The 21802-nt window shown below is 43.4% G+C and overlaps 1 protein-coding gene across 12 annotated transcripts in view; it reads left to right on the forward strand.

Annotated features, from left to right (window-relative positions):
- Positions 1-21802, forward strand: part of ptprdb (protein tyrosine phosphatase receptor type Db) — a 144855-nt gene that overhangs the window by 44879 nt on the left and 78174 nt on the right. The window contains exon 1 of one of the 12 annotated variants that reach the window (XM_076727848.1): positions 10209-10593. The exons of the other annotated variants lie outside the window; for them this stretch is intronic. The gene's annotated coding sequence lies outside the window, so the exon portion shown is untranslated. Of the gene's footprint in view, positions 1-10208; positions 10594-21802 lie in introns of those variants that run through there. 12 annotated transcript variants of the gene reach the window in all.

Below are 21802 nucleotides of genomic sequence, written 5' to 3' on the forward strand. Positions count from 1 at the left end.
ATCACCCCAGTATAATGAAAGTGAATGAAATTTCGTTTGTGATGCTCACAGACTTGAAAAATGACATTTTAAATATTCATCTGCGACTTGTCATTCTGTCCTGGTTACTCTGAATAATGCACAGTATGTGTGAACAGCTTTCATTCAGACTATTTCTTTGGTAGATAACGGTTTAAATGAAACGAGGAGGTATTATCCTCAATAGTCGGGACATTGTTTCTTCAATAACATACTGCTGTTGAGTTTTTCAAAAGCCATTTTCAAGTGATCTGAGCACCACATAGGAAAAGCCATTTATCTGCTTTGCATCAGGGTGGCTACAGAATGGATGGGACATTCACAACCTGGACAAATCATCACCCAATGGGGTGAAGTGACACCAAATTATGTCATTTATTATCACTTCACAAACAATTTAAAGGTGCGATCTGGAGGCTGTGGTTAGAATTTTAGTTTAAAACGTTCAAATCTGAAGAAGTAACAGTTCTGACACTAAGTCAAAGACGACAGCCTGTCATGTTCCAGAGATATCTACTTAAGTTAGCATGCTAACCAGCTAGCCCTGGCCCATCCAGTCTCAGAATGCAACGTTGTACCTCAATAGGTGATTGTACCTCATCAGTTGGGTGTGTGAGCCGCAAGTTTGCTGTGTTTCACAAGCTCTGTTAGCTTTGTTAGTCTAATAAATAAACACAATACACTTTCAAAATGTCAAGAGATGCACTATTCTTACACCTATTTCTATATTAAACAGAAAAATACAACTATGCATCTTGCAAATTCATGTTTCTCTCCTTTACCAAAATAAGACAAGTTTAGTTTGCCAAGTTAACCCTTTGTCATCCAACTGGTCCATTGTTCAGTCCAGCTTTTTTTTAAAAAAAGTCTGATCAATTTTGAAATGCCAAATGGAGAAAATATAAAAATCCGTGTTTGTCACTGGGGCGAAGTTTGAAAATCAACGCATTATTTTGATGTGATGAACAGACTGCCATCACTCATCATCCTCTTCAGCCCCTGTTCAGACTCTGCTCAGCAAAACCAAATTAATTATATAGCTTTGACTGAAAAAAGTTCAGATTCCACCGCTAATTGTCATCAGAGCTTTCTGCCGTCACTGTGGTCTGATTTGCATCCATAATGGCTGGCTGACTTTCTAACCAGCCGTAACGCATATCGTGAAGCTGAACGCGGTGAACACCCACACCCACATTATGAGAAAATGAGAGGAAACAGATCACCTCTCCACCGCCCGTCTTGTTAATTTGAACAAATTGCCCAGTCATTGAAAGCTACACACCCCTCTGCATTGGAGTGGATGTTGTGGTACATGGGCCCTGCCGTCTGTTCTTGGAGGTAAAAATGCAAAGTTATACTTCTACATCAGATGTTGTCAGATAACATTTCAAAACCAGGCCACGAACTGGTCGCAGCTCAACCACACGCTGTTCATAAATGATGGAGCACTTGTCAATCTACTCAATCTGCAGCCATCTACGCTTCGGCCCTGCTGCATCAGCCATGTCTTGGTCACCAGACATCTGTCATCAGCATGCAGCTCACTGGAGGTCCATGGCCCCCCGTGATCCCATCTTCTCTGCAACCAGCAAATATAATCATCAGCCTCTCTTTTGTTTTCTTTTATATTCACTCTGCATATTTCTGCTTGGCCTCCTCAGTCTCTCCCCTCTCACCCTCCTCCTCCTCCTCCTCCTCCTCCTCTACATTTCTCTTCTCTTCTTTCAGTATGCTGAAATCTATAACTAGCAATTTGCCAGTCTCTCCCACTATGACACACTCATACATACACACATGCGCTCACAGACACATGCAGAAGCATCCAGACCGCAAGAGCTGCTGTGGTGTATAATGACAGATAATTGGCTATTGTGGGTTCGCCCTCGGCAGCAGGAACCAATCACAGTGACAGCCACTTCTCCATGACCCGTGTGTGCTCGCATGAGTGTGTGTGTGCATGTGTATCCAGTGTCTGAATGTGTGTGATGCACTAATTGTATTTTATTTTGCTGTCTGCCTTTGTTGCTCTGTCTATAGGATTATTTGCTAGTCAAGTGTGTACATCACACTATGTTAGTGGCAGCTCTCTTTGTAGTGTACATCATGTCATTGTTGCATTTATGTAAACATAAATACACACTTGAACGATGCATTTCTGTATGAGCATGTGTTTGTGTGTGTGCATGTAGAATATGAATATCCATCGGCGAATACTAAAATCTCTGCAATCTCCACACAAATGCACTGACATATTAGCCTTGTACACAGGTATAACCTAAATAAAACATCTTTATTTTGTACAAATGGTCACTCAGTGCTTCTCATTTTACATTCTCATGGTTTACGCACCTGCCTCGAGCTTCCAGAGCCCCACACAATGCCGCCTTGCTGTTCTTCACTAATGTTATAGCTGCTTAGCTTGTCATTCGTCACTCAGTTTGATGCAGTCAGCAGCCCTGGTTAATGGTCTGTACGCTTGCCATTTGTACAGAACCTGTTGACTCCAACTTCTCGAAATTGGTCAGAATAATTTTGTCACCCTGTATAATAATCCTTATGTGTGAATTGTGGCCGTATCAGCAACAGCTTTTAAATAACTAGCCACAATGTCAGTGGAGGATCTCTCTCTTTGCTTTTTCATTCTTCTCCTTTATCATTCACTCCTCCTGTATTCGGTCTCTCTTTCTTTGCCACTTCCTCTTCTCTCGCTGTCTTTTCCCCCTCTTCTTTCTCTCTCTCTCTCTCCCTGTTTGCACTGTTTCTCATTTCCGCTCTTTCAATAGTAGGGAGTGCTCATCCAACCCCTGCACACGGAGTAAATGAGAACCTGTGTGTGCGTGCATACAGCTTTGACTCTGTAAATATGATATTTTCTGTATCGCTAATACGTGCTATCATAAAAAATGTGCACATTTGCGTGCATGTGTGGAGGAGGGGCTGTGCGCTTCATCGTACAAGCCAGCTCAATATGCCCAAATGCAATTTCCTCGATGTGAAAAGAGCAGGCTGGATGTTCATCACGCCATACTCCCCTCTTAGTGTTCAATAAAAGCTTCTTCAGGACTGCTAGGCTGTCACTCCTTAATTTTCACTCTCTCTGACTCTGCACAGACACACACACACACGTGCACACACACTCCTGCTTTTCATGGAACGCTGTGTCTCCTGTGCATGATTAAAGTACATATCGCAGCATGTTCCCTCAGTGTTTCTTTGTGATGCTGTTTAGCATTCTGAGCCTGTAACATACAGTGTAATTCAGCCCATCTGAGCTCATCTGTATTGTGTTTGGGAAACATCAACCCGAGCAGTGGAGACTTTTACAGTTACATGTGGATAGAAACACATTTCAGTCCTGCCTCTGGTAAGCTGATCAATTTGCGGTTCCAAAAGCTCCAAATTACATTTTTCTCCACAGCTAAGCCAGTGGAGGATTTTTATTGTCAGGGCTGAATCAACATGTTTGCAGCAGAGGTCAGAATGAATCAATCGGTTCCTTTCAACAACTGAATGACAAAGGAATCATAAAAGGAAGGTTAGTTAAAAAATGCTGTCGTCCTTGTTTATCCTTGTAGTGTAACCCAGATATTCGATTATAGACAAGGATATTGCTTTCATGTAGGTATGATAAACCAACTAGCAGCCTCTCCCCTTACATCCCTCCGACTGCGCTCTCCTTGTTATCTGCATTACTGTCTCCCTCTATGAAATTATGGTTGTAATTGTCCAGGTGCAGCGAGGGAAGGTGCCACCTCTAATACCGGCCAAGCCACTAATGGTTAGCAGCCCACTGCACCCTCACATGTCGGGGTAGAAAACAAATGACCGGAGAACTGGCAACACGGCAAATCAGTGCCTAAAAGGAAGGAAGGGATAATGATGTGGTCTGTGTGTGTATCTGCCAGCGACATATATGGAGTCACATTTCCATACACACCAAGAAAGGATGAGTGTGCCAAGTCATCAATCTTTGAAGCTGGAGCGATGTTTTTCTGCATACATATGCGTGTTTGTTGGTGGGGTCAAGTGTCAGTGGGAGGGTGGGGGGGGGTCAAGTGTATCTGTGAGGCATTAATCATTAAGCATCACTGATTAAGTTGTGTGTTTGTGTGTCTGTGTCTGTGTCTGTGTGTGTGTGTGTGTGTGTGTGTGTGTGTGTGTGTGTGTGTGCGTGTGTCTGTGTAAGTGGTGCAAGTGGGTGGCACTGTGGCTCTCTATGATGCTGAGATTAGAGGCAATTATTGAAATGTCATGGCTTTAATGGGCCGCCGCTCTGCTCTCCTCTCATAAGTCATGAGTTGAACTTTCAAGGTGATGAAACAAGGACCCATGCGCTGAGTCTTTCTGTGTTTTTAAACTTTTTTTTTCTTTTCATATTGTTATTCTCCACTTGTCAGCCCTCTTTACTCTTTGCACAGTGCAATTTGGCAGGGTGATGTTCCATACGTTGGAGGTCAGATAAGGGCAGGTGTTTTTTACTCCTGATCCTTATCAGACCTTAACCATAGCGTTGTCACAACATAAAATTGAAAATTGTGATGTAAAAATCTTAAAGTCTGAGCGTAAAGAAACATTAAGGTTTAAGGTATCCATGGTTTGCATAAAGGTACAATGCCACTATTTTATTCTGGCTATTGGGTTGCAAAAAACATTGAAAGATACTGTAGATATTGTCCCAAAGTCCCAGCTAACCCAAAAGTACTCATTTTACTATCATAGATGTTAAGAAATTAAGCAGATATTCACATTTCATAGACCACAAGAGACCAGTTGACTTTTGGCATTTTTGCTTAAACAGCGGTTTAGAATTCCAGTGTGTAGGATTTAGGGGACTCTGAATAAGAGTCCTTGAGTTTTCATTACCTCAAAAAGAGCTCTTTATATGTACAGAGGGAGCCGATTCTCTTCCATGGAGTCTGCCATGCTGCACCGCCATTTTTCTGCAGCCACCAGATTTTCATTGTATAGAATATAATATAAATTAATCAACTCAATCAACTCAATCTCAAATGTTCCTGTACTTTCTTCTTCATCTCTATGTATTTATTTATTTATGGTGTGGAGCAACAATCATCTTAAGGTTAAATAGACTTAAACAATGATGTCTGTTTTATTGATGGAATAGCATATATTTTCTATGCAATATTACTCTATTGATTGAATAAATATTTAGCCAGTGTACTGTAATTAAATGTCTTTTTTTTCTGTAATGACTATGGCACCCTCTTATACATCTTTGATTCGTCCAACACAGGTGTAAGTAATGACATTAATGATGATGTTTTCCATTTACAGTAGATGTTCCACCTTTAGGGCTCTAGCATTGCGCATGCTGACTCACTGGCACACCTAAATGGAATGGAGCCATCATTAATGTTACTGGTTGTCTTTATGTTTTCCCTGCTATTATGAGTCAGAGTAGCTGCTGTAGGACAGGTCATTTTGACCGTGGTCAGTCTAAGATATACAGGAGATACAATTTGTCCAGTGCCCCATTACTCCATTGTTCCAACAACATTTTTGTCTGTTCAGCAGATACACAAGCTCTTATTATACAGTATCTAGTATGATGTCCAGCAATTCCTCTATCACACCCATCAGGCCAAAGTCTATAGGTCACAGGCTGAACACCTTCCATGTAAAATTGCATGCCAGTGCTTTAAAAATCAAACAAATAGTCGACGTATTTGATATTTTTTATCAGTCCCACCTATTTTTAGAACATTAGAGCATGCAAAGCCCGCATGCTATGATATGTTTAGCATAGGTCTTACTATCTCCGGATCACAGGATTAAAACCATAAGTGAGCAGGACATTTTTTTACGAAAAGCACAAATATTTCCCCCGCTGCAGCTTAACAGCCTGAAGTACTTTATTAAGCCTACTTGCAGACGATATCGCCAATAAAGTAGAGACAGAGTTTAAACTTGTCACTTGCCCAAATTTGTGTCTTGATGCAGGCTTAGGGAGCACCGATATGCTGATCTCGGTGTGTCACTGTAGATACAGAGTGCTACAATACAGAAGCATTGAAAACTGATAATGTGCAACATGCCTGCAGGGAGTGTGTGAACCCGAGTGAGTATGTGTGCAGAGGGTCATGTGTTTTCACATACAGAAAGCATCGGTGCATGCATGCAATGAATATTGAACCCATATATCCATACATATTTATCAGCGGATTACTTGAATATTTAATCAAGAGTTGCAGACATCGCTATAGATATGTGTTGACAGTGAGAGAGCGCTGGGATGCAAAGCAACAAAACAAAACATAAAAAAAACAGAGGACGTATTTATTGGAGGTATACGACCTCTATACTGTCTGTGCGGCTCAGTGCATGTGCATTCAGCAGATGTGTGTGTGCGGTGTGATGTCATGAGGCCTTTACAATACAGCTCTAGACTCTATTTTACCCTGTGAAGGTATCTCGATGGAAAGCCCCTTATCTCTTGCGTGTGAGTTATTATCTTATGAGTGTCTGTGTGTGTGACTGTGTATAACGCCAAAGTGTATGTGTGGGCATAGACATCTGTCTCTGGTGTGTGTGAGGGCGTGTGTGTGTGTTCCCAGCCTGAGGTTGTGTTTTCTTGTGTGCACTAAGCTGAGGAGTTTCTGCAACAAAAGCACGTTTACGCTCCTCCATCTCATTTACATTGCGCTGATGGGAATCTGCTGCACCACTGATTGTGTTTGGTGTTCTAGGTCAGCACACCCAGATAAGTCTGGGTGCAGGCAAGTGTGTGTCTGTGTGTGTGTGTGCGCATGTGTGTGTGGTGCAAGCATGTACTCAAAGTCTGAGAATTGGTGTTAGAGTCTGTCATTTTCTCCTGCTTTTGCTGACTTCCCGTCTTTTTGTCAGCACACAGACAGTCCCGACACTCTTCAAAGTTTTTACACATCATGTACATTCATTTTCCATTAAGCACACACCATATCAAATATTGATGTCCCATAGTGGTGCTCGTCTCTGTCCCTCTGTTGGTATTTTTAATATTCTGGTCAAGATTAGCAACAGGGAGTTTTGTGTGTATGAGATCTGCTGTGTCATTCTGATCTGCTTGATTTTATGTTTTCACCAGAGAAATGATTGAAACCTGGGACTGACTGTCAGGTCTGTGAATTGTGCCCCTCATGTTACAATTATGGGCCAGGTGGATGTTAAACTGTCTCCCCGTTAAGACGACTGATATCTGCAGTTTTGAGGTACTTGTTTTTAAAATTAAGTGTGCAGCCCCCACCCTAGTTTAGGGTATGAGTATCAGCCCCATAGATTTCATTGAGCTGTGCATCTCTGATCTCCTATGTATTTTATTTGATAGTACTTTCCAAAGTGACATTGTAAACAAGGCTCAAACAATACACTTAATAGGGAAACTGTATCTAAATTTTCATTGATTTTTCCTGCCACCAATTGTATAACCAATTCCTCAGACACAAATAAGCTGACGAGTGACTTCAACCTCCGTCGGACATCCACTTTAGATTCTGTTGCACCTTTTAAAACAAGAGTTTAACGTAGCGTGGGATTGGACCCCGGATGAATAAAGATATTCACACTCATTAAAGGGAATGCAGAAGGATGGAACGCAGGTGGGAGAAGGTGAGGGTTCAGGTATATTATCAACAAATTGAAGACTTGCTGGTTAGAAAGGCGGGGGCCAACTATTTCTCTGTTCTAATTCATACTATTAAATACAGTCCAGAGCTCATTTTAGCACTGTGGACCATCTTTTAAATCATCTACTTTGAATCAGTGGAAATAATCTTGTGAGTGAATCTCTTGGACCTTGTTTTAATGATAACAATCAGTGAGATATCATCTAAAACTGTTTCTCCTGGTTCTTTCACTGATGCCCCAACTGTGCTAGTTTATCAAGTTTTCCGCCAGTCTCTTTAAATGAGCTTTTGATCGCTATGACGCACCTCAAATGCTCCTCAAGCTCTGTTGATGTAATGCCTCCTAAATTTCTCTGTGAAGTAATGGATGTGACTGCCCCTTGGTTGCTCTCAATAATTAACAGTTCTCTATCCTCGGGCTGTGTCCCAGAATATTTGAAGGCTGCCTGTGTGCAACCACTCATTAAAATATCCGGCCTTGATCCATCAGAATGCGACAATTACAGACCAATTTCAAAATTACCGTTTATTGCGAAACTCCTTGAGAAGACTGTCTCCACACAACTCCCTGAAGCGTTGAGACAAAACAACATTTATGAAACATTTCAGTCAGGTTTTAGACAGTATTACAGCACCGAGACTCTGCTTGTTAGAGTAACAAATGATCTTTTAAGAACTCTGGTGCTGGTGAGTGTTCCATCCTTGTACTGCTTGACTTAAGTGCAGCTTTGGATACGGTTGACCACAACATTTTGATTAAGAGGCTGCGGCACTGGGTTGGTATATCTGTGACGGCTCTGAAGTGGTTCTGAGTTGACAAATCATACATTTTTTTTCTATTAGTGATCATGTCTTCCCTCACTCGATGGTAAATTGTGGAGTGTCCCAGGGGTCAATACTGGGACCTATTGTATTTTCACCACATATGCTTCTACTTATAGTGTGGTGTCGGTAAACTTTACGGCTGTGTCACCAAGTAAAGCCTAGCCAGCACATCTTCTTCAACTGAATTCTAATAAAATAGCAATCCTTATGATTGGTCCCTACAGTCTACCTCCTATCTCTCTATCTCTCTATCTCTCTTCCTATCCAGGCCGCTCTTGGTCTCTTATCAGTCAAACCAAATGTCAGGAACCTGGATGTGCTTTTTGACTCCAGCCTCACTTTTGAGAAACACACCAACAAGGTTATCGAGTCATGTTGCTACCATCTGACAAATATTTCCAGTGTACAATCAATGCTGAACTTTAATTACCCTCAAACCATCATTCATGCATTTGTTTCCTCGTGGTTGGACTATTGTAATGTACAAAATGCAGCTCTCCAAACAAAAACCAAGAAAAGAGAACAGATTACTCCCATTTTAATGACCTTACATCGGCTGCCTATTTGTTTTAGAATTGACTTTGAGATTCTAATTTTTACTTCTAAAGCTCTTCACGGCCCTTTGCCCCAGAAAATATATCGGAACTGCTGTCCCCTTACCAACCAGTGTGCAGCCTGAGATCCTCAGACAGGAACCTGCTGACTGTTCCCACCTCGCCCTTAAAGACTAAAAGAGGCTGAGCATTTGCTGTGAGGGCTCCTCGGTTATAGAACGACCTGCCTGAGGAACTCCGGCTTGCTATGTCAGTATCTGCTTTTAGATCACTCTTGAAGACGTATTTTTAGCGAAAGGCTTTCTTTGCATTTTTACTTTTACTTATTATTATTATTTTATATCTGCAGCAGCTCATGAAGTAGATGTGCACTTGTACTGTAGTTCAAGCAGTTAAATCACTCTCATGCATGCTGGCATAATCGCATTGAACGTTCCCAGCAGCGCCATCTGGGAATATTTCTGATTTGATTTTATCATACAACTGTCTGCAGTCTTGTTGACGCAGTGGGAAGACAGGAACTTTCAGATTAAACTGTCAGTCCTCGCATCTGCTCTGCAAAACTGTAGTTAAATATTTCTTTTCCAGTGACTCCCTTAAAATTACCCCATGGCTGCCTTCTTTCTGTTCCTCCTGATCATGATTTAGAAAGTGTTGGCCTAAATAACATGAAATGTCCAGGCAATATCCGAGTTTATCAAAGAGCTGCTTCTCACTGGAGATAAGATCGACTCTACTTGTCTCCACGGATAAATTGTGCCTGTGATTGCCCGTTTCCTAATCTCCAAAACCAAATATCATCCCAGAGAGTGTTTTCAGTCAGTTGGGGGCGGAAAAAAGAGAGATTTTTATCTAGAATTGAGTTGAAGTTTTTAACAAAATAATTGAGGGGGGAAAAAAACTCTTGCCATTAGTTCAGTTTTTCCACATTAACTGGAGTGTCTTATTGCGCTTGTGTCCAGAATGTCATTTAAACAACTACAGTTGTCAGTGCACTGGCTTTTTTAACTACTGTGGACTATTTAAACTGAATCTGTGAACATGTGACCAAATGGTTTGACATTACATGCGGCGCCCGCGCTCCTTATTGATCCATCCTCCCGACTCCGTCTGCCGGGGACGATTTCATCTCTTACCGGGCGAGGGAGTGATGACAAAGGAAACCGGGGCCTTTTTGGGGAGCGGGGGGGTGACTCCAGATCGTTCCACACTACATTATGGACTCCCCAAAATAACGTCGCAGGGATTACGCGCGGCGTCTGCATCTTTAAATCGACCCCAACTTCACTCCAGCCACCATACCGGGGGGATTTAGCAGCTACCTTACCGAGTACTCACAGGGTAGAGGAAATTATTGGAGCGAGAGAGAGAGATAGAGAGAGAGGGAGGGAGGGAGAGAGAGAGAGAGAGAGAGAGAGAGAGAGAGAGAGAGTCAGACGCACGGTGCTGGATTATTTGGGCAGAGCGGCTGCAGCCACGGTGGATGTAACACAGTGAAGACGACGAACGGAGAGCTTGAATCCATTCAGACTGCGAGTTTTTCCAACGACGGCGCCGGGCAGGATGCTGATATGGTGAGCGCGTCTCTTGTCATTCGTATGTGTAGTTTGTGTTATCGTGGAGCGACAGAGCGCGAACTTCTTATGATAATGCGTTCCCCGTCCATCCGCGCTTCACCGTTCAGATACACGCATGTGCGCGCGTCCTCCGGTGTCAAACACATGAGTGACACCCATGTCTGCCTTATCTTTCCTCACTAGCATGAACAGTTAGTTGTTTTATTGGTGTTTTAGGGTGAGTCTGGGCTTTGCATTCGCACCAGTGGAAAATCGCCGTGACATTTCAGTAATATTCCCTAATTTAGGGAATTGTGTTTGTGGCAGTCAGTTGTGAGTTCATATTGATCTCAGTTTTGCCTAATCAATGGTTTATTATTATCTGCCATGCCTTCATGATGGTATTTGTAAAGGAGCTTGCAGTACAATATGACTGACTGTCCCCCAATGCTGATCTTGTTGTTCTTTATTTCCTGTGGTGCCACAGTAATATTAATACACAGTGAATACAGTTTTGTGCTGGTTATGACATTGCACCCTTGTCAAATGTACTGTGAGATTATTACAGTTCTTTTCGCTACAGGGCACCTCTTGAAATGAGGTTTTTAATGCTGATGAGAGATTAAGGAGGCTGTAAACCGCTTGCTTTTCACTGGGGTTGGTGCCTGCCTGGGGTTTGGTGGTGCTCCCCCTCAAAACATACTCAGAGGTATTTTCTCACGACTGTACCAATGCCACCGGCACACAGCACACCGGATGGACGTTTGATGGTGTGTACAGACACAAAGCAATAGAAATTGCTAATGGCAGTCAGTCAGTACAACCAGTTTTGAGTGGGCTGTCTGCGAATTTATGCAAAACTGCATGAACACTTTAGACTCAAATAGGCCACAGTGGATTATATGGGGGAATTCCTGTCTGTGGATTTCATCCTACCAGCCTGTATCCGATCCATTTGGACAAATTTTAAACAGGCCACTGGAAATAGAAATTTTGAATTGTAGTTGATTTCCCTGAAGCACAGCACACCCAGTTTAGCAACCTACACGATCGCCTTTCACCCGTGAGATGTAATGATTTTATACAATTGCTGCAGTGTTGATTCATGACATTTCTATTTCTCTTTATGCCACTGCCACAATTCGATGTGCTGATGGCTGCGTGTGTAAGTAAGTGTGTGTGTTCGGCAGTAGTCAGCAGTCTTGATCAAACACTGTCTATGGCAGCATTACAGACCTCACTAGCTTATAAATCAATCATGCAAGTACTTTTACAACAATTAGGTTTGAGTGTGTGAGAGAGACACATATATGAGAGAGAGAGAGAGAGAGAGAGAGAGAGAGAGAGAGAGATCTTACACATGCAGTGTATGCATTCAGTTTCTCTGCTAACTGCCTTCATCCATATTAAGTGTTGCTATGAAAAAAACCTGCACAGTAGCAGCCATATGGCATACTTTGTTTCCAGAATGGAATATCTACATGATACCAACTTTAATAACCCAATTGATCGAGAAGGTATGGTGCTGCTGCCATGGTGAGTGATTATCTTCTATAACAGCAGTGCATGAGGTTTAGGAAACTAGTATTTCATGTAAAAATGTGTCTACGAGAGCTACCTCTGCTGCTCCCTGTCAGATATGTTTGGACACATCAGGCAAGTGGACTACAACCTGCTTTATGACCATAGCCTGCTACTCTCAGGTCAGAGGTGCCTCGTCACATGCCAGTCTGTGGGTGAACAAGTGCTTTACCCCAGCTGATCTTCCGCTGTGTTTGCTGCGTGTGTGTGTGTGTGTGCACATGTGCACGTGTGTGTGTGCATGTACATGCGTGCCACTGCAGCTGTTCCTCCTCTCAGAGAGATTAAGTTTCACAAGATGTGATGGATGCCAGTGTCAGCCAGTGCAGAGCCAGCTGTGTGTGTGTGTGTGTGTGTGTGTGTATATGTGTGTGTGTGTGTGTGTGTGTGTGTGTGCGCGCGCGTGTGTGTGTGTTTGTGTATTACATGTTTGTCAGCGCATTTCTGCATTTCTGTGTGCCTGCACATGTATGCATGTATGTCATAAACGTCCATGTCATTGCCCCGAGGGTTGGGTCAGGTTAGGAGAGGTGATCTTAAGGTCAGGGATGTTATGAGTTGGGTTGGTAATTATAGTGACTGCGCTTTGGTTCCCACAGACCAGGCCAATGCAGTCTAAACCAGGAAGACATGAGCAGGTCAACAGAGCCGCACCGCCGCTCGGGTCAACTTGTCCTGCTGCAAACAAAGACCTCGGCCAAGGAAAAAAACCCACAAGATTATACAGAACAGAAAAGATTGTTTAAAAAGCTCCTTTGTTGTCTTGTAATCAAAAGTTTGACTTGTTTGGTGCCTGATCATGCAGAGGAGTGAGAAAATAAGCATACCTACATTTTTCTTGTTTTTGTGGCGATTGCAGTCTTAAGGCTACTTCTCGAGAATCAAACTGCATATGTAAAGAGGCTATTTTCAGAGACAGCCTTGTGGTGAAAACAGGCTGTAACAGTCAGAGTGGGCAGGCGGGAGGCTCCGGCTTCAGCTGCAGTTAGCCAGCATCCAGCTGCGTTGCTGCTTCCAAAAGTGATGGGATGTGGAGCCGAGAGGAGCGGAGGAGGTGGACGAGCAGCTGAGAGGAGTGGAGGAGGCGCAGCGATGCTATTGATTTACCTGGCAGTCGGAGGGGACAGCTTCCAATCTATCTGAGCTCTCCCTATCATCTGTCCGTCGGTTCACCCGTGTCTCAGCCTTCCTGTCTTTTTCTCTGTCTGACTCTGAGATTGCCCCCCTGCTCTCGCGTTCCCATACTTATCCAACATCTGAGCCTAATCGATAGTATGTGTTTCTGTCATCTCTCTGTTTGATTTGTTTGTTTTCTGCTTGATCTATTTGTCCACCTAATGCCTTATTATCGCCTCTTCCTCCATGTCAGTTTTTTTCCCCTTTCATCAGTCTTCTCTCTGTTGCTTTCTATCTGTTTTCATCCATCCATCACACCGTCACACCCACATACAGGCTGTGAATTGGTAATTAATAGCGAAGATGTCTTCACCTGTGGAGAGGAGCATATGGTGAGATATTAAAAATTTAACTTAAGACTTTTCCTCACTTCATCTGTTCTCCACTCAGGCTCTGTTTGTCTCTCCTCCTGTAGCACTCACATCCTCCTCTTTTGCTCTTGCTCTTTCTCTCCTTTTCTCAGTACAAAATTGCTTGGTTGTTTCCTTCCTTTTTATTTTTTATCAAAGTAGCAGACAGGGTGAAGCAAGCAAACATTTATTTTATTTTTTTCTTGCTCATGGACATTTTTAGCAGTGTTCTGCTTACTATTCCATAACAGACGCACTAGCATCAGATTTCCATATTTATTACATGTGCTGTGTATGCCTAGTGTGTGTGTGTGTGTGTCTGTGTGTGTCTGTGTGTGTGTGTGTGTGTTGGATTCTTCAGAGAACAGGCATAAGATATGCGGTATGTGCAATGAGGAACAGACAAAAATAGAGGAACGTGAGATTCAGAGAGTGAGAGATGAAAAGACAGAGAGACATCAGGACAACGACAGAGGCAGAGTTTGTGGTTGGGGCGATCCCTTTGCAGCCCCCGACCCCTCCTGCCCCCGTGTTCCAATCAGAGGGAGACACTCTGAAGGAGCCAGGCACAACCACAACAATGCCATTTTTCCAACCACACTTACACACACACACACACACACACACACACACACACACACACACACACACACACACACAGACATACAATCTGAGCCAAACGTGTTCAGCCCTCCACCGTCAGGGCTGAAGTGTTTCCCTCCGCTTCCCACATACTCTCAGTTTCTTCCTGGTATTTAATGGCTTTGTCTTCCCTCTCTCCTGTCCTTCTCTTCAATTATTGTCTTCTGCCTGTCTCTTTCTCACCCATGCTATGTTCCCTCTCCCCCCATCTTCTCTCCCTGTGGCACGCATGATGGTTTGACAGAGCTGACTGGTGCCAGACCACAAAGCCTTATTTTCCCTCTGCAGCTCTTTTTCCTCTCCCTCTCTCTCTTCTATCTGTCTCTCCCCCCTCCTCGTCTCCCCACCCCTCCTTACTACCATATAGTTTAATCTGCAGCGGAGGCTTAGTGGCACAGCTGCAGGACTTCCACATCACTTCTTTCTCTCTGCCAGAGGATTTGCTGCTGTTTGGCCCTCTCAGTCCTGCGCCCTCTGTCCTCTCCATTTTCTGAAGCTATTTATTTGTGTAATAATTTATTCATTTTAATTTCCTTTCGTTTTGGGCTTTTGCCCTCTCCTCTTATATCGTCTCTTATCTTCTCCTCCCTTTGCGATACAGTGGCGCCTGTGTGACATGTGTTTGCATTACGTCTTATTATTCCCTCCTTTAATCACTGTCACATTGACACAGCTGTAAAACGCAGTTGATGTCTGTGAAATCGCTGTCATCAGTTGATTTTTTCCCCCTACAGATCCAAAGACAGGGCTCTCAGCCAGTGTTTTCACCAGTTTTTGAAGCGAAGTGAATATGTATCGTTATTCACTTAAATTGGCCTCCATCCAAATCTTTGTTTTTTCTTCTTCTTTTTTTAAACTTTTGGCAGCATCTTTAGCGCCAAGCGGTCACTGCTGTGGTATTTTCCCAGAGACGACATGTCAGTTAAACATTGTGGGCAGCTCTTTAAAGAACTTTCTGTCGGTGGCGCTCGTTTCTTTATTCAGCTGTGGTAGTTATCACTGCTCATGCTGACTCTTCTGACTGCTTGGGCTGCTGTAGGAGAAAGACGCATCACTCCATGTGCCAAAGGATTTTTGTCTTTTCTTGGAAAGAGCTAACCACCGCCAGGTGTTAAGAACAATAAATGTAAAAGCCTTTCATGTGAACCCAGCCTGAATCACAATTGTGTTATATCAATCAGCGATGGAGCAGCAAAACAGACATTTCTATGAACATTTCTCACACATTAATACTTCAGGCTAAAACGGGGAATTTTCCAGTCTGTTATATGAGCGTTTGCTCTGTATCCTCTGTGGGAGTCTTTACCTCTGTTGTCCCTGCCATGGTTGTAGTCCTTGGCTCAGTCTTACAACCTCTCCATTCACAGATGACAGGGCCAAGCAGCTCCTGGACGCCTCAAAATGGCTCCCACCAATCAACCGCTGCACATTAATTCTATTAGTCTCTCTCTTAGCTCCTAATTTTTCTGCCTGTCCAGGATTAGCCCTCACCACTGTTTGTTTGTAGATTTATAATTAATGACTTTGATTGTCTTATTTGTTTGCTTTTGCCAATTGAATCAGGATAAGGCTGTTGAGCTGAGCTTTTTCTTTTGTCCCTTCGTTTATCCTTCATCCTGTTGTTGTTTGTTTCCCCTGTCCTTCTCTCTGGGGGGCTGAGAGTCCAACACAAATCCCATTTCTTGTTGTTCGTGTTCAGGAATTATGTTCTGCCTCCCCATTTCGCTCAGACTCCCTAAGGCACCTGGGATTAAATGATGTGTGATGTTCGTGTGTGTGTGTGCATGTGCATGTGTGTGTGTGTGTGTGTGTGTGTGTGCAGTTTTTCTCAGCCGTTGCTCTTGATTGTGTAAGGGTTTTCTATGTGTAACGATCACAGTAAAGATTGACCTCAGATGAGGTGTAAAGTTTTAAAGGATTTGAGTATCGGTGTGCCGTGTGGGCCGTCTGAATGTGTGTGCATCTGTGTGTGACCAACCCTGTGCACGCGTATGTGTGCGTGCGTGCGTGTGTGCGCAAGGATGAATAATCTCTTTACAAGCACCAAACATTTGAAATTACTAGACATGCCCTGTCGTCAGAAGGCAGGATGCCACAGGCTTGAATGCAATTTTACAAACCTGGCCTGAAAAGACCTGCTGTATCTGGTGGATCTAGTGTAACGTGTTTCATTTATTTCATTATGACCACATGTGTCGGTGTGTGTATGTGAATGGGAGTGACAGTGTCTGTATGGATGCTCAGCATAGAGGAGGGCTGCACATGTCTGTGTGTCTTGGAACACGTGTAGTCGTAAACCTCGGTCACCCTTGTGGGGAAACTTGAGCGTAATGAGATCTGGTGTCAGAATCAGTGAATATAGTGCACGTAACAGGAAGACTAATATCAGACATGCCATTGCTTTAGATGGGAACTTACCAACAGACAGTCTTAGTGTAATTACACCGTGCCCATCCTTTACCTTGTAAACATGCACCATGGAGCCATTTCCTTTCCTCTCTAATGTATCCCAAACCCCTTACTCAGCGTTTCCCCAACTACTCCATTCCTGGACGGCCTTTAGACACAGGAAGTGCCTTAGCAGGTCTCTCAATATTGCAATATTAAATTAAACCTGTCATTTAATACATCCCCTCGTGCAGAGATTGGCATCGTTTTCCCCGTGCATCCTCTCGATCTCCAGGCCAAAGCAAAGAGACACCTAACCAACTGCCGGCCTCCCCCGTGCCTTTCATAAGAAGCTCCTGTAATAGGTTTATTGAAAATAACAAGGTTGTCTTCTAGAGTTACAGACGGGACTCTGCTCCTGTCTCGGCTTGAACGTCAATAAACTGTGGAGTATTTTTCAATGGAGCCGTCTCTCTGGTATGCAGCGCATGGCTTAACACACAGAATAGTCTTTTTCTGTGTTCACATTGTAATTCGTTGATGCAAAATCGTGAACAGATTCTTCCTAGAGAAGCAAGAAAGTAAGTAACCAGCAAACCGAAACACATAATACACAGAAAATGAATAAAAGAAGGAATTGTGCTGCCGAGATGAAAAAAAAATGAAGTTGGTTTTAAGAAGGCACGAAACAAATTCCTCTCCATCAGCTCCAGCCTTTTGTTTTGCTCTTCAAACCCCCAAACACTGGAACATTTAATTAATGTATTATAGCAAATTCTTGCTTTTATGTGTGACATTTTAGGAGACACGGAGAGAGCTTATTAAGCAGCTTCTGGTCATCAAATAAGTTAATTATATAAATTTAATTGGCTCTTAGTTGTTGCAGCAGTGTGTGTTTTTATTTTAGTGACACTTCAGGTTCAGAATTCAGTCACAGCACAGATTGATCCCCCTTCTCCTGCACAGCTCTGCCACCCCCTGACCCTGAAACTGTCTGCGCTCCCTTGTGAGCGTGTGCATGTGCGTGCGCACGAGGGTGGCTTCGTGTGTTTGTGTGCAGAGATCTGCGTCTCCCCTCTTCACAGAATGGCAGACACAATAGGCCAGTGTCAAAACCATGGCACATGCAGTATATGTGTGCAGAGTTAAAGGCACTAAAACGCAGGATTATAAAGTAATCTGACATTTCTTGGCTGATATGATGATTCACCGATTAGAAGCTGTCAGTCTGCCATGCCACCAGTGTGTTTGTGTGTGAAGTGGAGAAACATAATGACAGATAATGTGTTTTTGTGTGTGTGTGTGTCCGTGATGTGTGTGTGTGTTGAGGCAGGGCGGGGGGAGTGGGGGCAGACAAGCTTAACGTATGCTGCCTGCTAGACCACATGAAAGAGAACAATCATCAGAATGACAATTGCAAAGCTACATCTCTCTGATTGGAATTCCACAAACAGTCAACCTCCGAACTGACTTTAACTCACACAGGCAGCACACACTCTATCACTCACTCACGCAAACACACACACACACACACACACACGCACACACAAGCGAGGCAGTTTATGATAAGCTTGCTTACCCCAAATGGACTGTCCAATTCATGCACACAAGTACACACAGCCACACAAGCAGCATACATTAAGCTTGCTCAACAAATTGGCTGCCCAGCACACACACACACACACACACACACACACACACACACACACTGCAACAGAGTGATATTTTTTTCCTGTTGTGGCGTGTGCTCATTGTAAGCAGCCTAGCCATGCCGCTCTTCTCTCTCCTCATAGACTATTTAGCTGCTTCTCTGCTGCGCTGGGTGGAAGCCAGTAAAATGGTGGCGCTCATTGTGGAAGGCTGCTGGCTGCCATTGATTTGGCCCAGCAGGTCTCTGAGGATACACACTGTTGCCCTGCCAGCTAGGCCCGAGGAAGGGGGATTGTGGTGTGTGTACGCCAGATATAAAAAGAGAAAGGGCTGTAAAGTGCATTTATTGGTGTGCACAGTGGTGCAGTGCGTGAGGACGGCTCTCTCTCTGCAAGATCCCGCTCTGCCGCCCGTCTGCACCAGCTTTATATTCCAAACTGTTTAAACCCCTTCGGGAAAACTCTAGGAAAGTCCAGAGCGATCAATTAGCTGTAATGCTTTTGATGTGATTTGTTGTGTTTACCCATAGAGAGGGAAGAGATGGGAAAAACAGCTCGTTCAGGAAAGTGCTCTTTTCTGGAATACTCCTCCATATTTCGCTGTCATCTGTCCTCCTTTTTCCTCCCTTTTTTTTTTCTCTCACTCTTCGATCCCTCAGACAAGCTTTGAAAAACAAACAAAGGGAACTGGCATCAGACTATAAATAATGCAGACACAGATTGGGGTCAAATGCTTTGGATTCCACAACACATACATACGGCTGAATGGGAGCTCATGCGCACACCAAAACACACAGACACACACACACACACACACACACACACACACACACACACACACACACACACACATTAGATTCACATTATACATTGTGGGGTTTTTATTCCTTTAAGCAACATTTATTCCCCAGTGAGTCGTCAGTGTGATAATTAGTGCACATACACACTCATTACACACTCTGACATATACAGCCACGCACACACTTTGCACTATATTTACGCACACACACACAGACTGTTTACTGCCTTGATGTCCCTCGATGACAAAGCGTGACAAACAAGTCTGTTCAGAACACATTTCGGTCTCGTTGTGTCCCCCTCCTCTCCTCCACCCTCCACCCACCCCTCTCCTCTCCCCTCTCCTTTTCATAACTCCGACAAGGGCAACTCAGTCATCCTCTCTATCCACAGCTCCTATCCATCAGCACACTGCCATAACCTGCCGCTGCTCTGTGATAGATTACTTTTCATGTGCTGATGCATTGGCCTATCAGACTTTGAGGAAGTGACAGATTAGATCATTATGTCCCTTTACGATTATGAGTCTTGTTTTTTCTTTATATATTAGTGTTTGTCCAATGCAAGTCGTGTTATATAAGAAGCATTTTTCATTGTTGTGTACCTCCAAGGAGGGCGAAAAGGAGGAGAGGAGAGGAGTCGGGTCTTTATGAAAGAGGGACTATAGAGGGACACATAAAACAGCACTTCTTTTCTAAAGAAGGAGCTGGTGAAGGAGACACCTTTGTGTGCTCTTACAATGTATGCTCTTACAATTCCACCACCAGTAATTGGTGTGTGTTGGATTTTACAGGAGAATTCCTCAAGTGCGTTATTCAAAACCAGGTGCAAAATGGTGAGTGAAGAGGAAAGTTACTTCTCTTTGATTCTTGAGCACTGACACTGAGAGGTGACACGTATCATTGATTTAATAAAAGGAGACAAAAAAAAAAATTTGAAGAACTGAAATGATATGAATGAAAATCCATTACACAGTTACAGTTACATACAGCGGTGCCATTGTGACGCATTCGGCGTTAAAGTACTCTAACCTGTAAATTTGGCCCCAGTTTGTTTTTAGACTGGATTTCATAGATGCTGAACTCATTCGTTGGGCATCATTTCTAACTATATTTGATTGCGACGCGCGAAACTGTCGGTTCTACCTGTAATCCAGCACCTCAGTAGAACAGGTGCGTGCTTTCTTTCAGACGCTCATTGTTTTTAAGTGAGCATCTTTCCTCGGCCGCACATGACACGCAACATTATATTTACTAACTGCTACAGAGCGATATTGCTTTAATGAACCTGCAGCGCACTGGGCACACATATCGCTAATCCCGAGAGAGAAACTGCTGCAATAGACTTGCATTACTTAAGCTAAATCGCTCATTTATTCCATATATATATGAATATAAATATTGTATATGCTTCTCTTTGAAGGTCTACTAATCTCATGCATGCAACAGATTATATTGATATGATGGTCCTGCTGTAAGAGGCTTTGTTTACATTGAAGTGTATCTCAGTCTCCTGCTCTTCCATGGCTTCATCATGAGCACCACATCGAGCGGCCGACTCGCTTGCCTCCATATTCTAAAATATCTTAATGCAGCTGCCGCATGTTATGAAGTTTTTCCTCATCTCTAAAACTGAAAAAAAAAACAAGCACTGACACTGAAAGTGTACCCAATGTCAGGGTATCGTATTATATCCTCCGATTCAGCATTTCATCATTATTGGATGCAAGTTCAATACATAAGCCTTTTTTTCTTAACCTAACCCTGAAATCAATTGCGCAAGTGATGCACGGTTCAAGCAGTCAGAAGCAATGAAGCCGTTGTTTGACCTTCTGAGGAGTTTGTAGAGTACAGAGTATTTACATTTCATGTGAGCTGTTTTAGTGCTGGTCTCTTTCTCCCTGACCCCTGACTCCTAAATCCCTGCCAATGGCACAGTGTCATGATTGATGACGTCATTAGGCGCATCGGTGACACATAGAAATGAGCACACGCTTTGATAGACAGCGGCCTCTCGACATCCATCTTTCTCGAGCGTGTGTGTGTGTGTGTGGTGTGTGTTCGTTCATCAAACGCAAAGCTGCGAGGTTCCATAGGAGATTTCTGTCTTCATCATCATAGATTGTGATTTGTATTCCTCTTATTATCAACTAAGAGCACGAGACTACTGCATGTCCGTGTGCACTGAGTGTCACGTATCAGTGTGTGTGTGTGTGTGTGTATGTGTGTGTGAGGGAAAGCTTACCATAGTATCGCCCTCTCCTCCTCAGTATTCACACCATGGCCCCCAGTCCCTTCTACTGTAAGACAAGCCCTGCATTGCTGTCACTAGCCATTATAACATATACACCACTGTACAGGGCTTCTCTCCCCTGAGACCGGCAGATCAAACACGTATAGAGAGAAACACATGCACACACATACTGTATGCATGCATGGCATCTTACCTCATTCACTATTCTGTCTCTCTGAGTCTTGCTCAAGTTCACTCTCCCTCAATTTGAAGGAAAGTACATTTACTCAAGTACTGCAGTTAAGTTAAATTTTTAGGTACTTGTACTTAACTTGGGTATTTTTTTACTCTATACTTGACTCTACTGTAGCGGCAACATTGTAAGTCCAACTGCCATCACATTTAGTCATC

Source organism: Chaetodon auriga, chromosome 4, assembly GCF_051107435.1.
Source record: "Chaetodon auriga isolate fChaAug3 chromosome 4, fChaAug3.hap1, whole genome shotgun sequence".
In the NCBI taxonomy this organism is placed as follows: Eukaryota; Metazoa; Chordata; class Actinopteri; order Chaetodontiformes; family Chaetodontidae; genus Chaetodon; species Chaetodon auriga.